This window comes from Pseudophryne corroboree, unplaced genomic scaffold (assembly GCF_028390025.1).
Source record: "Pseudophryne corroboree isolate aPseCor3 unplaced genomic scaffold, aPseCor3.hap2 scaffold_2736, whole genome shotgun sequence".
Taxonomy (NCBI): Eukaryota; Metazoa; Chordata; class Amphibia; order Anura; family Myobatrachidae; genus Pseudophryne; species Pseudophryne corroboree.
In genome coordinates, this window is record NW_026969399.1 from 1 (window position 1) to 5,335 (window position 5,335).

Genomic DNA, 5,335 nt, shown 5'->3' on the forward strand with positions numbered 1-5,335 from the left:
ACACCATAACAGGGGGTATGAAATTTGACTTGTCTACTTAAAGATCACCAAAATCTGATAACAAGGTCAATTACGTCCCTGGGTGGGATTGAACCACCAACCTTTTGGTTAATAGCCGTACACACTAACTGATTGCGCCACAGAGACACTTTGCAAAAGTACATACTGACAAATGCTAATAAGCATTCATCTAAAACGTTTCCTAGAAAAACTTAAAAAAGTCAATAATCTGGAGAGTTCTTGTAAGATGTTTCTTCTATCAACCAACGAAGAAACACATTGGTACTTTCCCATGATGAGTGAGTGCTTCAGGATCTCTTGCACTTACATGTGCAGCAGAGTACAGCAATGGAAGCATGCTGGGCCCATAACCCAGAGGTAGGCAGGTTGAAACTATCCTCTGCTATATGCATTTTTTTGTTTGTTAATTAAAGTAATCCAAAACTGGGATTGATATTTTGGCTCTTTTATTTTTACTTAAAGTACAATAACTTTTACCATTTTAATTTGTTTTAATAGTATATTGACAGTATTGTTTTCTTTCAAAAATCCACTTCATTTTCTTTACCCTATTATTAAAATGGTAATTGACAAAAACAAACTACATTGTCACCAGAAGAGCAATACAAAATGTACAAGTGATATATTAAAATCATATTTCCAGCTTGAATTTCAATGATGCATTGGGGCAACGATTTTGTGAGAAACATCTTCACCCTTAAATAAAGATTTTCTTAATTCCTTACCTGTGTGCTAATTAGATATCACCTTGTTTTCATATAAAACAGACTTCCACATGAGAAAGCAGCAAGGATGCAGTGGCGTTAATGTTTCCTGGTGTCAACTTGTATTATTTTAGTAGACATTGAAATGAGGATGCATCTTGCTGCCTTTCCAATGAAGCAAGTTTAATTTAGTAATAGGTGAAAAACCATCCTTACAAAGGTGTTAATCAGAGACTTGGCTTTGTGGACACTTTTCAGAGAACAAATTTGTTAGCATAAAAATAAAGCCAGAAAATGAAGAGCTGTTTAATCACTCAATTGGATTTTTCTGCCAGCATATTTTTTTTCTCTGCAACCCACTGCTAAATTGTGCTTCCTAGCTGTTTTTATAAAATCACTGAATCAAATCTAACTCTGATTACATCAGAGAAGGCCAGGTACCCTACACCATAACAGGGTGTTTGAAATTTTGACTTGTCTACTTAAAGATCACCAAAATCTGATAACAAGGTCAATTAGGTCCCTGGATGGGATTGAACCACCAGCCTTATGGTTAATAGCCGTACATACTAACTGATTGCGCCACAGAGACACTTTGCAAAAGTCCATACTGACAAAGGCTAATAAGCATTCATCTAAAACGTTTCCTAGAAAAACTTTAAAAAGTCAATAATCTGGAGAGTTTTTGTAAGATGTTTCTTCCATCAACCAACGAAGAAACACATTGGTACTTTCCCATGATGAGTGAGTGCTTCAGGATCTCTTGCACTTACATGTGCAGCAGAGTACTGCAATGGAAGCATGCTGGGCCCATAACCCAGAGGTAGGCAGATTGAAACTATCCTCTGCTATATGCATTTTTTTTGTTAATTAAAGTAATCCAAAACTGGGATTGATATTTTGTCTCTTTTATTTTTACTTAAAGTACAATAACTTTTACCATTTTAATTTGTTTTAATAGTATATTGACAGTATTGTTTTCTTTCAAAAATCCAATTCATTTTCTTTACCCTATTATTAAAATGGTAATTGACAAAAACAAACTACATTGTCACCAGAAGAGCAATACAAAATGTACAAGTGATATATTAAAATCATATTTCCAGCTTGAATTTCAATGATGCATTGGGGCAACGATTTTGTGAGAAACATCTTCACCCTTAAATAAAGATTTTCTTAATTCCTTACCTGTGTGCTAATTAGATATCACCTTGTTTTCATATTAAACAGACTTCCACATGAGAAAGCAGCAAGGATGCAGTGGCGTTAATGTTTCCTGGTGTCAACTTGTATTATTTCAGTAGACATTGAAATGAGGATGCATCTTGCTGCCTTTCCAATGAAGCAAGTTTAATTTAGTAATAGGTGAAAAACCATCCTTACAAAGGTGTTAATCAGAGACTTGGCTTTGTGGACACTTTTCAGAGAACAAATTTGTTAGCATAAAAATAAAGCCAGAAAATGAAGAGCTGTTTAATCACTCAATTGGATTTTTCTGCCAGCATATTTTTTTTCTCTGCAACCCACTGCTAAATTGTGCTTCCTAGCTGTTTTTATAAAATCACTGAATCAAATCTAACTCTGATTACATCAGAGAAGGCCAGGTACCCTACACCATAACAGGGGGTTTGAAATTTTGACTTGTCTACTTAAAGATCACCAAAATCTGATAACAAGGTCAATTAGGTCCCTGGGTGGGATTGAACCACCAACCTTATGGTTAATAGCCGTACATACTAACTGATTGCGCCACAGAAACACTTTGCAAAAGTCCATACTGACAAAGGCTAATAAGCATTCATCTAAAACGTTTCCTAGAAAAACTTTAAAAAGTCAATAATCTGGAGAGTTTTTGTAAGATGTTTCTTCCATCAACCAACGAAGAAACACATTGGTACTTTCCCATGATGAGTGAGTGCTTCAGGATCTCTTGCACTTACATGTGCAGCAGAGTACTGTAATGGAAGCATGCTGGGCCCATAACCCAGAGGTAGGCAGATTGAAACTATCCTCTGCTATATGCATTTTTTTGTTTGTTAATTAAAGTAATCCAAAACTGGGATTGATATTTTGGCTCTTTTATTTTTACTTAAAGTACAATAACTTTTACCATTTTAATTTGTTTTAATAGTATATTGACAGTATTGTTTTCTTTCAAAAATCCACTTAATTTTCTTTACCCTATTATTAAAATGGTAATTGACAAAAACAAACTACATTGTCACCAGAAGAGCAATACAAAATGTACAAGTGATATATTAAAATCATCTTTCCAGCTTGAATTTCAATGATGCATTGGGGCAACGATTTTGTGAGAAACATCTTCACCCTTAAATAAAGATTTTCTTAATTCCTTACCTGTGTGCTAATTAGATATCACCTTGTTTTCACATTAAACAGACTTCCACATGAGAAAGCAGCAAGGATGCAGTGGCGTTAATGTTTCCTGGTGTCAACCTGTATTATTTCAGTAGACATTGAAATGAGGATGCATCTTGCTGCCTTTCCAATGAAGCAAGTTTAATTTAGTAATAGGTGAAAAACCATCCTTACAAAGGTGTTAATCAGAGACTTGGCTTTGTGGACACTTTTCAGAGAACAAATTTGTTAGCATAAAAATAAAGCCAGAAAATAAAGAGCTGTTTAATCACTCAATTGGATTTTTCTGCCAGCATATTTTTTTTCTCTGCAACCCACTGCTAAATTGTGCTTCCTAGCTGTTTTTATAAAATCACTGAATCAAATCTAACTCTGATTACATCAGAGAAGGCCAGGTACCCTACACCATAACAGGGGGTTTGAAATTTTGACTTGTCTACTTAAAGATCACCAAAATCTGATAACAAGGTCAATTAGGTCCCTGGGTGGGATTGAACCACCAACCTTTTGGTTAATAGCCGTACACACTAACTGATTGCGCCACAGAGACACTTTGCAAAAAGTCCATACTGACAAAGGCTAATAAGCATTCATCTAAAACGTTTCCTAGAAAAACTTTAAAAAGTCAATAATCTGGAGAGTTTTTGTAAGATGTTTCTTCCATCAACCAACGAAGAAACACATTGGTACTTTCCCATGATGAGTGAGTGCTTCAGGATCTCTTGAACTTACATGTGCAGCAGAGTACTGCAATGGAAGCATGCTGGGCCCATAACCGAGAGGTAGGCAGATTGAAACTATCCTCTGCTATATGCATTTTTTTTTTTTGTTAATTAAAGTAATCCAAAACTGGGATTGATATTTTGTCTCTTTTATTTTTACTTAAAGTACAATAACTTTTACCATTTTAATTTGTTTTAATAGTATATTGACAGTATTGTTTTCTTTCAAAAATCCACTTCATTTTCTTTACCCTATTATTAAAATGGTAATTGACAAAAACAAACTACATTGTCACCAGAAGAGCAATACAAAATGTACAAGTGATATATTAAAATCATCTTTCCAGCTTGAATTTCAATGTTGCATTGGGTCAACAATTTTGTGAGAAACATCTTCACCCTTAAATAAAGATTTTCTTAATTCCTTACCTGTGTGCTAATTAGATATCACCTTGTTTTCACATTAAACAGACTTCCACATGAGAAAGCAGCAAGGATGCAGTGGCGTTAATGTTTCCTGGTGTCAACTTGTATTATTTCAGTAGACATTGAAATGAGGATGCATCTTGCTGCCTTTCCAATGAAGCAAGTTTAATTTAGTAATAGGTGATAAACCATCCTTACAAAGGTGTTAATCAGAGACTTGGCTTTGTGGACACTTTTCAGAGAACAAATTTGTTAGCATAAAAATAAAGCCAGAAAATGAAGAGCTGTTTAATCACTCGATTGGATTTTTCTGCCAGCATATTTTTTTTCTCTGCAACCCACTGCTAAATTGTGCTTCCTAGCTGTTTTTTATAAAATCACTGAATCAAATCTAACTCTGATTACATCAGAGAAGGCCATGTACCCTACACCATAAGAGGAGGTTTGAAATTTTGACTTGTCTACTTAAATATCACCAAAATCTGATCACAAGGTTAATTACGTCCCTGGGTGGGATTGAACCACCAACCTTTTGGTTAATAGCCAAACACACTAACCGATTGCGCCACAGAGACACTTTGCAAAAGTCCATACTGACAAAGGCTAATAAGCATTCATCTAAAACGTTTCCTAGAAAAACTTTAAAAAGTCAATAATCTGGAGAGTTTTTGTAAGATGTTTCTTCCATCAACCAACGAAGAAACACATTGGTACTTTCCCATGATGAGTGAGTGCTTCATGATCTCTTGCACTTACATGTGCAGGAGAGTACTGCAATGGAAGCATGCTGGGCTCATAACCCAGAGGTAGGCAGATTGAAACTATCCTCTGCTATATGCATTTTTTTTTGTTAATTAAAGTAATCCAAAACTGGGATTGATATTTTGTCTCTTTTATTTTTACTTAAAGTACAATAACTTTTACCATTTTAATTTGTGTTAATAGTATATTGACAGTATTGTTTTCTTTCAAAAATCCACTTCATTTTCTTTACCCTATTATTAAAATGGTAATTGACAAAAACAAACTACATTGTCACCAGAAGAGCAATACAAAATGTACAAGTGATATATTAAAATCATC

General features: G+C 34.6%; 1 non-coding gene across 1 annotated transcript; it reads right to left on the bottom strand.

The window, feature by feature from the left end:
* Nucleotides 1-4,753: 4,753 nt before the first annotated feature.
* TRNAN-AUU (transfer RNA asparagine (anticodon AUU)) lies at nucleotides 4,754-4,827 on the bottom strand. Its single transcript has one exon. It is a non-coding gene; the product is annotated as a tRNA-Asn (tRNA).
* Nucleotides 4,828-5,335: the final 508 nt, after the last annotated feature.